At 39.3% G+C, this 16,439-nt stretch overlaps 1 long non-coding RNA gene across 1 annotated transcript; it reads left to right on the forward strand.

The window, feature by feature from the left end:
* Positions 1–4,841: 4,841 nt before the first annotated feature.
* Positions 4,842–6,949, forward strand: LOC108498948. The gene is made up of 3 exons (XR_001875354.1): positions 4,842–4,934; positions 5,121–5,203; positions 6,804–6,949. It is a non-coding gene; the product is annotated as an uncharacterized LOC108498948 (long non-coding RNA).
* The last annotated feature ends 9,490 nt before the right edge of the window (positions 6,950–16,439 follow it).

Consider the following 16,439-nt stretch of genomic DNA (forward strand, 5'->3'; position numbering starts at 1 on the left):
AGGGAATTATTGATAAAAACCTGAGTTACCCCCCTCTCCCCTTTTCCTGGGGTGGGTCGTAACAGCACCCCCACAACAAACCACCTTCTTCTGGTGTCCTTCATGATCTGACCTGGGCTAACTCTGCAGTGTTGGTGCACAGCAGAGGGCAAGCGAGGTATGAAACCAAAACTATTTTGTGTCATTGACCCTGGTTTCTGCTCATAACCATCGTCTCAGATGACACACTCTCACAGGAGCACAGCTATCAAGCCTAGAGCTGATTTGCTTTTCCGTAGCTTTGAGTAGAAGCAAACTTAAGCCAGATGTTTCCACCTCCCTGAGCATGTGCTCTTGGCACAGGCGGATATGCCAGTCGACATCTGATATTCCCATGGATTAACCTGCTAGACTCACTTTAACATTAAACCGCTACACTAAGGAGGAGTTTCAAACGAGATCTCTACTGTGTTCGTGTCAATGTATTGTGTGAGGTGAAATCAATAATTCAAGGTATAATGTGCCTTAAAATTGTTCACTTTGGGTTTTTGCATGTGAGTATTTCTATACTTTATGCTATAAGCAGATCTTTCTGGGTTAAGTGTTGGGCAGTCAAGGCAGATGATATCACATTTGTCAATAATTAAAGGTATGTGTGTTTCTATCTTCAAGTGAAAAAGAAGTGTTATGTGTAACAGCAGAAAAGGAATCAGCTTCAGGAATTAAACTCTTGTCCATATGGATCAAGAGAGATCATAAAGCATTTTAAAAGGCGTTTTCCCCATGCTATTTTCATTATAAAATAAGAAAAGTCCTAAATAATGTTTTATTTTTCCAGATTATGGCAACTTTTAAAATTATGGTAAATGCATAAGACCAGAATACTAAGTAAGCCCTTCACTGACTGTGATACATATAAGTGAAAGTCAAAGCTTTTTATGAAGTTCCTTCAGAATCCTAGAATGCAGAATTGAAAAAGACATACCATATTCTTTAAATGCCAAAGAATTATTAATTACATGAAAATAAGGTTTTACTTAGTTGCACCTGGAAGAAAAAAGAAGTTGCATTTTGCGAACTTTTATTCTGATGAGAGGCAGTATAAGAACAGGATGCCTCAGGCTTCTGTGGTTTCTCATTTTTCATCTCTGCTGCACATAGCTTTGTTTTTTTTCTTGTGAGATCATAATCAAAAGGGTTGATAGAGTAGATGATTAATAAAACAAAATATTAAGGGTTTTTTCAACTGCAATGAAATTCATATTATCATCACTTTCAGTTTTCTCTTTTTCATAACAATTTGCAGTTTCGAAATGTAAGCTTTCATTATGTAGACATTCCTTAATTTTTAATTTACGAAGAAGGTCTTTCATAATCCATTAAAATTTTGGTTTGTTCGTTATAGCCCTCTTGCTTATTACACCATGATTGCTCAGGATAAAGTTAGATGATGCCTTATAATAAAACAAAGCAAAATAAAAAAATCAAACCACAACCACTTCAGTCTCTGGTAACTAGGAAAACTCGCACATCACTCTTACTGCAAACACTTTCAGCACTATTCAAGGTAGGTAAAAACGCACCAGCCTCTAAATACCTATATTTTCTGTACCTGGCTCATAAGTTGACCTGCACACAAGGCTGTTTTGCTGATGGTCAAAGACCTGCTGCAGCAGGAGAGGCTTTGATCGTGCTTTTGCTAAGTGGCAATAGTGCCTCCCGGTGGCTTCCTCTCTCATTCATTCCTGATGCCTTTAAATTTTACAGCTGTTTTTTGGCTGAAATAAATCATTTTGTTTCTTTTGTATTTTGAATGCTAAATGTGCACAAGCACGCTCCTTTTTTTGTGTACGATAAGATGTAGCCACATCCATATCTGCATGTGCAGGATGCTTTTTTCTGACTTTTTTATATGATTATTCTACTACAACTGCAGTAATTGAGACTCTGACTGAAAACCCCAGCACACTGTTTTATTCTTATTCTTCCATGGAAAGATTTTTTAGGAAGATCCTTAAGTCAAATTTAGGTCCAGAGCAATTCTTTTGCATCATCCTGAGCAATCTGATTGCTGGCAACTTCTCACCGTTTTGCAGAAATGATATAATGAGTCTGTATCCTTCAACTTAATTATATGCATTCAGTTTTTATGTTATGACTTTCCAAGAACACACAGATCCACTTGACTTGTCTGCACAAAGCCTACTGGATGCCTCAGCCCTGGGAGAGATGACTCACAGAAAGTTGCTGTGAAAAGAAAGGCTATGGAGGCAAGCTGTATGCATTCAAACAATGGTGTAAAATGAGTTGAGGTAGATATGCCTTTTTTTCCTTATATTTTATTCCACTATATGTGAATTACAAAGCCTAATTAAGTCTGTTTTACTGACTGTACAACAATTCCCCTTTTTTGAAGATGAAATGAGACTTCTTTCTTACTTTTTATAATAATACATTTTTTATGTTAATATTTTAGTTTTCTGTTGAAATGACAGTGTATTCAGTTTTGGGGTTGCTTTGTGGGGTTTGGGGTTTTTTTTCCTCACCTTAGTACTGTACTTAGGGTCTTATATGACCATGGGAAAGTAGCTGCTTGGACACTCCAGGCCCTGCAAAAGTTACAGGCAACATTTTCTTTTTAAATAGTTACCGATTTTAAGTAACCATTTTAAGCAGGGAAGTCTAAAATACATGACTGTCATGTATCCATACATTCTTGACTGCATCTTCTTTTTCTGAGTGGAATTCTGTCCAGAAAAAAAAAAAAAAAAGAATTGCAGAGGTGAGTAGAGATGTAGGTTGGTCAGCATGTCTCACGTTGGGTTTCAGAAACTGAAGAGCCCCAAATTGCTGGTGGCTTTTGCCCCTTTGACTCATGACATCAACTGGTAATTATGGATTTAGACTTACCTTTAAAGACAGGAAACAAATGTGAGGTAGTGTGAATCTGTATCAGCAGCAGTTTCAGAGGCAGATGAGAGTCACAGACATAGGAATGTAGGAATTCTGAACCGTTTGCAGTGTTTTGGCCTCACAGAGAGTGCAGATGTCAATTTGCTGAAGCTGTGGGGTAGTTCAACTGGATACAGGGTCATTCTGACCTCTATGTCAATAGGGGTGCATGCATCTATACTGTGCGATAAAGGTGTGTTAATACTGCCATGGGAGAACTATTTGTTGCGTTTTCTTTCACTGGAACTGTCCCCAGTGGCAGCTTTGCCATGGTGTTAAATACCTATTGTTCTATAATAATATTTATTTTGTGTTCTTAAATGGATTAAGGACATAAAGCTATCAGAGAGTGTCCAAAGGAGGTGTACAAAGACAGTGCAGGGCCTTGAGGGGAAGCCATACAAGCAGTGACTGAAGTCACTTGGTCTGTTCAGCCAGGAGGAGGCTGAGGGGAGACCTCGGTCTACAACTTCCTTGTGAGGACCAGTGGAGGGGCAGGTGACCAGTGATAGGACCCAGGAATGTCCTGAAGTTGTGTCAGGGAAGATTTAGGCTGGATATTAGGAAAAGGTTTTTCCCCCAGAGGGTGGTTGAGCAATGGAACAGGCTCCCAAGGGCAGTGGTCACAGCACCAAGCCTGACAGAGTTCAAGAAGTGTTTGGACAATACTCGCAGGCACATGGTGAGACTATTGGGGTGGTCCTGTGCAGGCCCAGGAGTTGGAATCAAATGATCCTTGTGGGTCTCTTCCAACTCAGGATATTCTATAATTCTCTGATATGAGTTCCTGCCTCAGGGTCTGATTTTCACCTGTGTTCTGTACTCGGCGTGCACCGTGTTTGGGCAATGGTTGTGTGAAATATGACAATTAAACCTGGTTTTTCCAAGTCCACATGGCTGAAAAAGAGGAAGAGAGAGTCAAGTTCGTCCTAAGCCAGGTAATCCAAGCAATTAGACCCCAAATTGAATCCAACAAGCCAGCCTGGATGGGGCTCTAAGCAATCTGATATAGTGGGTGGCATCCCGGCCTATGACAGAGGGGTTGGAATTAGATGATCTTTAAGGTCCCTTCTAACCCAAACCATTCAATAATTCTATGATTCTGTGAAGTTTTTATGTACTATTGAAGCAATATTTACCTCAAAAAACCCAACTTTCATGTCCACCAGTCTCTTTCTACATCTTTATTTCTGTGGTTTCCCATTGCCTCATTTGCTGTCATAGGTTTGCTCGCGTTTGTACTCCACAAGGAGATTTCCTTGCTAGTCGAGTTCCTTGTGAGAGCAGAGGCAATCCTTGTCATGCAGCAGCTTTTTGTTTGTTAGACACTTTGTCTCTCTTGCACATTCAATTCACTAGTGCCCTGCAGAAAAGAACATATTGCTTGACATAATAGCGCTGTTTAATAAGTGGTTAAATCTTTCTGTGTTCCTGATATCTTGGCTTTGAGCAAGATGGAAGGAGGATATTAAAAGCTTTCAGTTACAGATGTGCGCTGGAAGGACAATCTTGATACTGTTCTTTGGTAGCACATAAAGGTTAAGTGTAAGAAGGATGTTATGCATTTGTGATTACATAGGAAAGCATTCTATATCTGCTAATAATCTTTCTCGGGCCTACCTGTCTAACTTTTCAGTTTTGGCAAGATCTTAATTTAGAGGAAATTACTTTTTTTATTGCAGAAGTGGTCAGTACAGGTAAATTATGAGTTTCCCCCCCTTTTTACTTTAGAACATCTGAGCCTCCAAGGCAGTAATTGTCTGCAACCCTCTTCTCCTGGCTCAAAAGCTCTGTAGAATTACTGTTATCAGTTTTCTGTCCTGTGCCAGTATATTTGAACAGCAGGGATGCTGCAGCCCAGAATCCGGGGCTGATAATGGCTCTGCTGCACATTCCTGGTGTTTATGACATGTTGTCTGGAGCACAGCAGAACTATGGGAAGCATCTTGGGTTAAGAAAGATACATGCTGTTACTGAAGCAATATTCTGTTGAAGAGACTGCTGTAAGTAAGAATCTTGAGTGCTGAAAGTTTTTCTTTCTAAACAGTTCCAAATTAATTTATGACACTGAGATGGTGTGTGAGTGCTTGCTATGGCTTTCAGGGGGCTGTTTGCTCACATGATTTAGTCTGGATGTTATTTTCTTTATCTGCTGCTCCATGTGCCTGTATTCTTTTTGCAAATGACAGCTCTGTGCAAAAGTGCCCACATGGCCAGAAGAGAATCCAGCTGCTGATGGCAAGAGCAGACACTATATCGGAACACTCTCAAGGTGCTGATCCCAGAGCTGTCATTTTCTGGAGGAAAAAATGTCCGGTGCAGACAGGCATGAGGCAGACAGGCATTGTGCGCAGAGGATAATGGTGGAGAGGGATCCAGGGGAATGGGCAGTACCTGCAGTGAGAAAGGAAACATTTAACAAGGCAACCCAGCTTAGAGACAACAAGAAAACACAGCAACAGAAAAAGGCAGGGATCAGAGCGTAAAGAAGCATCTTCAGAAGAGCAAAGAGAGAGGGAAAACAGATGCAGTATCATTTCTTACACAAAAAGAGGGAAGCGAATTCAATACTACATTGAAGACTTATCTATGTATGCATTATATGTGTAGGTATTTACTTACACATATGGAGACATGTACTTGTATAAAAAATGCACACATTTTCTTAATACTGTCTATATAAACATCTGCTGCTAGTATAAAATTATTCTTGTAGTGCATAGTTTGAAAAAGCTTATGAACCCCTTTGGTATGAGAGATAAGAGAGCTTCTCTACTTCTCAGCAGAGGGAATATTCCATAGCATTTCAATACCATTATCTTATTCTAGTTCCTCTGTAATTCTGTGAAGTGGATGTAGAGACTTGGATAATTCAAGTGTATGAGTTAATAAATTACACTTAGAGTATATCCAGTTACCATAATGGCTCTTAAATAATTAAACAAAGCAATCTTAAATAGGATCCTGCTACACTGCACTAACTAGAAAGGTGTCATCAGAGTTACTAAAAACCTATCCCTTAAGGTCCCATTCCACTGTGTACATACAGTACAATTAGTGTCTGCTTTGTGGGTCTAAAGGAATTGAGTATAAATCAAAGGCACAAAGTGCTTGTAGGGAATCGAGCAGAATTTAATGATGAGAATTATGTGGGTTATGGAAAATGTGGATGATGAGGATGTATCAGATGAACCACCAAGCCTTGCTGCAACTCAACTGACCTGCCTGTAGGATGGCTGTAGCCCTCTTCCAGGTCACAACAGGAATTAATTCTTATAAAGTTCTTTCACACTCTTCAAAGAGGACATTACTTTTTAAATCAACACCTGGAATAAAAATGTTATTGGAAGACAGTGATGTATATCGACCATGCTTCAATCAGGCCTTGAAGTCCTGATGAAAGCAGAAAGCAATGCTCTTGTAATTAGTTCCACTAACATCTGACGATTTATTTACATAGGTGAAGGATACAAGATTAGACCTTTGTTAGGACTCTTGCAGGAGATAAATTTTTTCTGGATAGCTATGAGCTAACAATGGGCTGTTTGATCTTTTGTGGAGACCTAAACAAAAATTTAAAAAAGTACCCGAAAGCCTAAACAAAAGGAAAAAGAATATTTAAAAATAATATTCTCATCAAATTCTCATGCACTTAATAAAAATGAATAGTGATACAAGCATAGTTCTTTTCCATGGAAAGCTAGAGATACTGTCTGAAAACTGAGTAAGGTATATGTTAAGTATATGTTACATGGAATATATATGTAAGGGAGTATATACGTAAGGTATATGTATATGCTATAAAGCATATTGACAAAAGATTCTCTGGAAGAACTTTACTCAAAGGCTTTTTACTGTCTGTGGTATTTCAGATGTTCTCATAGCAGGTGGACCATATATTGTGTTACTTTCTTTGAGAAATTGCAGGAAGGCAACTGGTGAAATACAAGGTGTCATCCAACAGTTGTTTCACATACAGTAAAGAAGATCAGTAATGCAGGTTTCTATGATTTATCAATAAAGATCCAAATCACATATTGGAGTTGCCTCTAGACAACTCACTCAATGCTCTTTTAATAGTAATAACTAAGATTTATATAGTTTCTCTCATCCCTCAAAGATCCCAAAGCATTTTATGAACTCCTTTGAACACTGTTTTTGAGAGGAAATGCAAGGCCTATGAAGAAATTTTTGGGCAAGAAACTGCATATTGTTTGGCAATATATGCAATACCATCATACACCAGTTTAGAAGAGGAAGAGAAAGACAAAGGTGTCAAAACGGAATGACAGATAGTATAATTAGATAAATTATAAATAAAATCAATTTATCCAAGTACCCTGGTACTGGAATCCAGCCATTATACTGCAGGATTTCACTTTCCTTCAGAGAGAAGTTTTTATTTCTTAACATATAATGTGAAATCAATCCAACTCTGTGTTGAAATACTTTTCTATGTGTGCAGCTGCAATGAGAATGTATTTTTGTCACTGGTAGTTACACTGTCTTAGTATCCAAAAATAAATCAGGTGCTGTTCAGCTGCTGTAGATATAGTTCTGGTGCTGAAAAAAAATTACAGGACAAGAAAAAAAGAAAGTGAGGAATACACAAGAAATTACAAGAGGTGATAATGTTTTTCTCCTTCTTCACACTTAGGATTTGTCTTGATCATCAAGCCTGATTTGCCATTCTCATTTTCAAAAGAAACCCAGCTTCCCTACTTCATATCAATGGGGAGGTTGTTCTGACCTTTATGTCAATACATGGGGGCACAAGACCTGTGCTTCTACAGGCAGACTGGGTCCAAATCTGATATAACTTGCATACCATGTAAATGCAGTATAAAGCAGGATAGACTTTGACATGCTGGTTTGTTTGTTTGTTTTAATAAACACTGTGAATGTGTAGGAGCAGGCTGTGATATTTTTTAATTCCTTCCCTTGCCCTTTTGAGTTTTCAGAAGCCCTGGAGAGGGTGCCTCTGGGAATTATTTATTTACAGAAAAGGGAAGAGAAGTTTATTGAGTAGTGAAAATATCATCTTGTTTTGTTGCTGTATTTTCCACTTTTATTCTGAGAGATTAACCTGTACAAGAAAAGCACTTTAATGGAATACAATTGCTCTTTGAAGAGGGCCTGAAGAGATATCTATGCAGTATTTATATGCTGTCTCAATTACCACTGCAAAATAGTTTGATGATTCAGCAAGGGACCCTAACAGTATCTTCAATAATTCTTTCCCGTTTAGATCTCTTAAGAACCAATTTTATACTGTTGCTTGGTCTTTTATTGCCTTTAAGTCACACACTTCAGTACAGAAGGTAGGCTCGTAATCTTCTGTGAGCTGGAAATGCAGATGAACCCGGCAACAAGGCTAAGCTGAATGGAAAACCAAGAGTTTGTAACAATGCAGGCTGCTCTGTACAAGGTATTTTGAGGTAAACATGCCTTGTTTCCAGTTACATTAAAAAAAAGGTGCTGGGGATATACCCGGCACAAGAACACACAAAGCATTCTCAACAGAAATGTGAGGCAGCAAATGAAATACTTTTCTTTAAGTTGTTTGTGTAGTTACTGTGCAAAGCAAAGGTATAAATTTTCATTGTCTCCAAAGGCAAAATCCTGGGAGTTAAGACAAGTGAAGAAGCCCAAGAGCAGCAGTTGGAAAGAACTGGTGCACAGCCCTGTGTGGGAGGGGCTGTAAAGGAGAATATTCTCTACCAATATCAGGGAGCCCATCAGGGGAGTTGGCACAAGCGTCACTTGCTCAGGAGCACACGACAAGCTGTTGTTGGGAGTATTGTGACAAGTTATATGGAGCACCAAGGGATACTCCAGACTTTATCAAGAGTGAGAGAATCATTCCCACCGCCATAAAAGTATCTTGGCAGGCAAAGGCTATAAATGTAATAAAAGAGGGGGGTTGGGGGGAAATGTTGTCTGTGCCCATAAAAGAGGACAGTGATTGTGTAGTTTTAGTGCTTCATAAAATCCTTCAAGTTAGCAGGAAGGGAAGAAACTGGGTGAAAAGATGAGTACAAAGCAACCCATGACATTTTTGCTGGAAACTGGGAAGGTGGATGAGGGAAAACACCGTTGGATCCCTAGTCTGATTTTATACCTTTCTGTAAACAGCAACTATTTGCCTTTATTGCAGACAGGACTCAGCAAGCTGGACCTGCTCTCTAATCCAGTATGGATATGTTTTAAATTTCTAACTAAAATAAAGGGTAATTGTAAGACTGAGAGAAGCAAAATAATTTCATTTAAGTACCTGAAGTGTTTTTACACATTCTTAGACAAAGAACCATACAAAGGGTGGTGTGGAAGCTGAGAATTAGGTGACAACTAATTTCTAGATTTTTTTTCTCTTTTTTCCTCTGGAAAGCCATGGCAAAAAGTGAACAAGCAACACAGCTGCTTTTCTTGATAGCATTCCATGGTTGTCCAACCTGATTTTGCATAAAACCTTCTTATTACTGGTTTCTTTTCTGACCTAAATGATCACATTCACAGCTAGCAAATGACTGATATAAATTAGCTCACTAGCAACTGGTAGAAAAAACCCTTGTTCTGTCAGTTCATAAGAAAAATTTTCTGGCAGTCCTTTACTTTTGCCTTATTTTCTTGAAGACATCTTTGAAACTGAATGCTTAAGTTCAATATATCTTGTATACTAACTGAGGCAGTGCTGAAAGATTTTTGGTTTACCCTAATTTTTTCTGCTTCTGTGAGATAGGACATGGGTAAGGATTCAAACTTGAAAACACATGCCACTGCAACAGGAGATTTCAGTTGTTTAGATATAGCAGTTAATGAGAGCTGTGATAGCTCTCTGGAGATACATAAAAGACTACTAATGACTGGTTCATTTATAAGTGATGAAGATCTCTCAAGATCAAAATCCTTCCAAAAATGCAATAAATAGAGAGCTGTGAACTTGTAGTGGTCTTGACAGTGGTACACTGTCATTGTCACCCCAGTACTGAGATTTCTTTAATGTTCAACTTTTAATGGAACTATTTTTCATTTGTAACATCTTGCAAGACATTTAATTTCACTTTCTTCTGCTTTGTATCTTTGCTTTGCAGAGCCCAGTGGTTTATGGCTGCCATATGTCAATGTTTTCTCAGTTACATCTTTTTTCTAACTGCAACTTCAGTTTAAGTGGAGTTAGAAGATTTTGTGCGATTCTATGCAACTGCAATGCCTTCAGTGCCCCTTCAGTCAGAAGAGGACTCACAGCCTCCACTCTTTGGATGGTTAGCCCATTTGGGAAATGTCAGAATTATTGTGCAAACATAGATCATCTGGAAAACATTGGTGCAGCAGGTCTTACACTTGCTGAAACGTCAGTGCAACTCTGCATTTTTGCCTAGAAAATACTTCTCAGAAATACTATAAACCCCAGAGGCGAATATATGAAATTCATGCGACCCTCTCCAAAACACATGTAATCTCTAGGCACAGAAACACATTGCTATATGTGAACATTGGAATAATTTCTTTATGTATTTATCTCTTTTCAGATTTTAATCTGATTTGTATGCCAGTTCTTACTGAAGCTTTATCACTTAAGTATCAATTATAAATGCCAAATTTGATATTTTTTATGGCCAGATTTACTGAATAATTAAACTAAATCACAGAATATGATTCACAAGGATCATTGAGTTAAACTCCTTGACCTGCACAGGATCATCCTCAAGTGTCACACTATGTGCCTGAGAGTATCCTCCAAATGCTTCTTGAACTCTCTCAGGCTTGGTGCTGTGACAATTATTTACAGAATTGTTTTCTTCTTTTTTATTGATAAAAATACTTTATTGATTACCTGGAGCCTTGAACTTGGAGCAAAATCTAACAGATTTACCACAAGAGTTTCTCTGAGGCACTGGGAGCTGGACATGAAGCGTAGCCCCATGCTATTTGCATATTACTTTTATGACTTGTGCATAAAATCTGTTCTATAAACCCAGTTTAGTTCCCTCACAGAATATTCTATGCAATCATGAGAAATAAGTCTCTGTTATTCTTTGCATGTAGCTCTCTCTTGCCCATGTGGGATGAATGGCAAGACAGCCATTAACTCCAGCAATTGACAATCAAGTCCATGATTTAAAAGTGAACTCAAATTACAATGGACAGCATCAGTGTTTCAGGAGCTGAAGAAACAGACGGTGGTTCATGACCTGAAAAGTATCAAGCATCTGTAACTTTCACTGAAGACAAATTATAAATGCTTGGCACCTCCCAGTGCCTGTCCTGCTATTCTGAATGTAGATTGTGACTAGAGGAGAGAAAATGGCAGTTTAGCAGCAATAATTCTTTAGGAGTAAGCAATCAGAAAATTCAGCAGGATCTGAATTATGCTAAGATGGATGGATCTCGTTGTACCAAAACTAAAATTTTAATATGCCACACATGGATGAAAAGGATTTTGACCATTATGTCACTATAAAAACTATTCACTACTGTGAATAATAATGGTAATCCATTCCAATAACATGGATATTTATATAATATTGCTATCTGATAATGGATAGATCAGTAAGGGATTGTAATTACCGCTATTGATTAGCTCTAAATTATGCATATTTATGACTAATGCTGAAATAATATGTTTTCAAAATCCTCTCTTCCATTTTCACTTACTACTTCTTTTTCCCATTCAGCTCTCCAATCATTCCATTAGTTTGGGAACTTGTGAGGGCACAGACAAGCACCTCTTTTCCATTAGGAATTGCCTGAGACCAACAACTACCATTTAATATATTTTTTGAAAATGGAATTCCAGTCTGACTTAATCCTAATGGCACAAAAAAGGTAAGATGCTGAATTAATAATGGTCAAAACATTATTAATAACAAGACAAAAAATTATAAATAAGTTACTAAAGTGTTAAATTATCTTTTTGTAACATCTGTTTTCATGAGGTCAGTCACCAATTTGTTTTTTGCAGATTTACACAAAGGCCTATTTTTAAAATGATGATGCAAACAATTTTCACTTATGCAACAAAATACCCATTTCTTGGGGCATTCCCAAAGTGTTTTCCACATGCCAAGTTATATCACTTTCTCTGTGTTACTCACCATCTCTGAGCAATGAAGAAGAAAATTTAACTCCGCCAGAGGGTCATTAGTAAAGTGCAGCAGAGCTCAGATCTGTTCACTGTGGCTTGACCTGTGGTTATTGGGCATTGAGACTTTTTGCACAGTAGCCTTTTGACTCTTACTGAATTAATTCAGTGTACAACTTAAGTACTTACAAGTGGAGTTTTCTGGTGCCTGGGGTTGCATCCAGATGTCAGAGGTTTGACTCTCCTTGTGATGCAAAGGAAGGTTTAGGCAGAGAAAACAAGTTAAGATTGTGCACTCAGAGGATGAGGTTTCATGAAAAAGCTAAACTGGGCCAGAGGTACACTTTTCTTCCTCCTCTTCCTCCTCCTCTCTCTTTGTTCCCTCTCTTATGCTAAAAGAAAACGGCTCTAAGAAGGACAACTGAACAGTTTTCTCCTGAATTCGTGAGGTGCAAGGTCTTCCATGGGTGTAAGATGCAATGAGAGCATATAGCCATAGGTAGGTCACTCCTAATGGCCATGAGCTCTTAGTAGCTCGATCATTTCAGAGCTCAGATTTGCCTCTGTCTGTGCAGTCTGTTGAATCTGCTAGGCATTTTCAACTTTGGCTATCTTCCAGAGATAAGAAGTCTCAACAAAGGTCTTTCAGAGGGTTTCAACTAGCTGTTTGGAAGCTAGAGCCCAAAGTCTTCTCTTTAGGGAAAGCCCCCACAATCATTCTCTCAAAGAGCTCATGTGATGATGATTCACTCTTGTCTTTTTAAAGAGGCAGGAAAAGCAGTGGCAGTGTCACTGCTTTGCCTTCAAGAGAAATGGTTAGAAGCTCTTACCCACAAAATGAGACCCTGCTCCAAGGTCTTTCTCAGCCACGATGGTTTCAAAGAAGCTGCTCTTCTCTGTTCAAACACCATCCCTGCCATCAATAGGGACAGAAATCCTCTAACCCAGCTAGTGCAGTCTGCTGCCTAAGAGGAATCTATCAAGTGATACACTGTATAAAGATGTTGGTAGTGCCATCAGATATCTCTGAAAACATAAACATAATCTGCAGCTTCCAGACAGTGGTTGGTATGCTGATTCATGTGACTCTGAACAGATCAGATGGGCTCATCAAGGCACTGTGGACCTACTTTATTTACTCTTTTTACCCTGTCATGGCCCAGGTGGAAAGCAAGCATTAGGAACCTGTGTGATTAACCAGGGCAATTCTGGGCGTGCACAGTGAGTTCAAAGCCAGGAGGAGAAACCTGCTTTACCTGAGGTGCTTCAGTGGTAGGTACTGGCTGAGCTGAGCACCATTTACTCCTTCCACTTCTGTTTCACTTGGCAACAGCTTTCCCCCTCTCCACCCTGACCTGGCTTGAATTCCTCTGACACCTGTCATTTAATAAGCTGTTGCTCTCCCTGGCACCTTCATTTGCTCCATTGTCCAAGGTCAAAATCTTTCTACTTAGTTGTCAAAAAGCATTTGATGTACCTGGTCCAAAATGCAGGTTATTTAGAGACAATAACGTGGTACAGTTGATATGAGAAGGAGGGGATTTAGACATGTCTTTCAAACTCTCAGCCCTCTGAGAAGTGAGAGGTAAGGGGCCAATAAGCTCTTCAAGCTCTGAAATATTAAGGACAAATCTGAAATGTTTCCCTTGCAGATTTTACCTCAAAGTTGATTTATTGGTACTTAAACACTCAAGTATATTCAGTAAATAGGACTGCAGATGTGCCATATTTCTGACTTTATAAGCCTCATGAATTATGGGATATGAGCCCTTTTATCCTGTGACCCGTGTTTGAAAGTGAGTGCAGTGATCTCAGCCCTGTTTCTAGTGGTCAGGTGTCCACCCTACTTCTTGGCCTCTGCAGTCCTTTCAGATGACAGGATGACAGCTTACTTCTGGAGGCATATTTGGAGAATAAATAGCTTTAATAACATGCTTGTCAATTCATGACAAAGAAGTTTTGGTATTTTTTACTCCCTGTGCTTTTCCTATTCCATGCAGAAGCTGGACAATTCATTACCTTTTGTAATGTAACACATTCTGCCTTCAACGGAAAAAGTCACATTCCAGCTGAGTCAATACTAGGGTTTGATGTTCTATCAGTACAAGGAAAAAGTGGCAAAGATGTTTTTAAGTCTTTGTTCCACTCTCTTAGCTCACCTGTTCACCAGTCTCTTTCCCACTTTCCTGCAAACTACAGTATAGGAGCATATACAGGAGCAAAGTATTTCCACGGGTCAAACTCTCTGCTGCCTAAGCCTTATGCAGTCACAGTAAGACAATCAATCCTGTTCCAAACAGTCCAGGACATTTTCCTTCATCTTCTTTGTAGCTTTTGACACTCTTAGAGGAAATTAAACTTATTTTTTCTTCATCAGAATCACTGAATGATTGAGGCTGGAAGGGACCTCTGTAGGTCAAGCAGGGCCACCTCGAGTCGGTTGCCCAAGGACCTCGCCCAGATTGATTTTGAATATCTCCAAGGATGGAGACTGCACAACCTCACTGAGCAACCTGTGCCAGTGCTCAATTACCCTCACAGTATATTTTACCTCTTGGATCTGTCTTGTCTGGAATTTTCTCCATCTCCTATATCCATTATTTTCATAAACTGCCTTAATAACATGCATTGCTGCCTACTACAACAGGAATGCAATTTTTATGGTCTATGATGGCTATAAATTTCACCCTTTCCTAAGCATCTCTTTCTTGACATGTACATTTTCATACAAGAAAATCACAAACTACTACTGTACTAACAAGTCAAGAGTAACCAAGACCATCATCTGCCCTGAAACTATTGGCTGGTGTACACACTGCTGAAACCGTGGCTTCCAGACCAGGGTGGCGACATCCAAAATTTCTCTTAGGAGTGATCCCTACCCTGTGCTGACTCCCCAAAATGTTTAGGGGACTGCTGGTTAGCATGGACCAAAACAGCACCAGGGACCATCTGAATGATTTAACAGTGCATACAGAGAATTGAATATCCGTGTGTGGGAATGTTTCCTGGCACTGTTTAAAGTACTGTATAGACATAGCAGTAAATTCTACATAAAAGGCACATTAATGTGGCTATTAGGTAAACAGGAAGAAACCTTTGACCTCAGAAAACACTTTCTGTGCTCTCTGTCATTGGAAGAGTGGATCCTTTAGGTAGTTATGAGAAATCAGTACTTGGGTACCCAGCCTGCTGCTGCGTTTGCTGTGAGCACTGCTGGGGGATTATAGGGAAGAAGTGCCAATGCAAACCTCCTACCTAAATTTAACCTCACAGCTGAGTTAACTCGGCTGATATCAAAATAAGGCAGAATTTCAGACAAATTAAGTGGAGAGTCACAGAACAGGGGAATAATTCCCCTGTTTCATACCATCTAGTTTTTTTTCCTTCCAGAACTTCAAAGGAAAATAAGGCATTCCTGCACACTGGGCTTTGAAGGTGAGCTGCTTCATGAAAACTCCCTGCAGTGCTATGTTGCTGAAACCAACAATCTGAAAATGTAAGCTCAGCTTTGCTGTAACCTCTCTTTTAAGTGGCTGTAGAGGCTAAACAAAAATCAAGCAGTTTCTTGAGCTATATCTGAAAAAAAAAAGCAAAACCCAAAACAAAACAATAACCTTGACAATCTGAGTTGTGTTTCCCAGCTTCTGTATTCACTTTCAGGCCATGCTTGCATTTGACTTCATGTCCCAGTGCGACACAGATACTCTTTCTTCCTTTTGTCCATGAACTGGGAAGACAGTGTCGTAGAAGGGTCCAGTGGGGTTCTCAGCCTGGAAGATCAGGGGCTAAGAGAAACTGGTTGAGGCCTTTGTGGTTGGACAATGATGCCTAGGGATGAACACAGCAGTCCTCCTAGGAATAGGTAGGGATAACTCCGTCTTTTATTGCTTATACAACTTTGCCATGTTTCAGTCCTTCTGTCCAACAGTGGCATCAGACTATGTTTAATGCTTACAGAAAAAATATGAGCAGATATTTTGTTACTTGGGTTGATGGTTTTGCAATGTTTACTCGTCTGGTGTATCCATACAGACTTGATGTCACACACAGCGGTGCAAAGCAGTTGCATTTCTTTTCTGTGTAAGGTCTCATGAAATGGCATTTGTTGTATGTGTTAGTAATGAAATTATTAACTTCATGTTAGAAAAAACTCTTTTGTTGACTTACAGGAATTATATAAAAATTATTTGGTATAATTCCTCACTTAGAATTGTGTAGGTTGGAAAAGACCCTAAAGATCATCAATTCCAGCCATTAACCCGGCCCTGCCAAGTCCACCACTAAAACATGTCCCCAGGTGCCACGTCTACATATCTGTTAAATATCTCCAGGGATGGTGACCCCAGCACTGCCCTGGGTAGCCTGTTTCAGTGCTTGTACTGCCTCAATTCACCAATGTTGGACCTGGCTATCTTCATTCCCC

The sequence above is a fragment of the Lepidothrix coronata genome, unplaced genomic scaffold (genome assembly GCF_001604755.1).
Source record: "Lepidothrix coronata isolate B3197 unplaced genomic scaffold, Lepidothrix_coronata-1.0 Scaffold67, whole genome shotgun sequence".
NCBI lineage: Eukaryota > Metazoa > Chordata > Aves > Passeriformes > Pipridae > Lepidothrix > Lepidothrix coronata.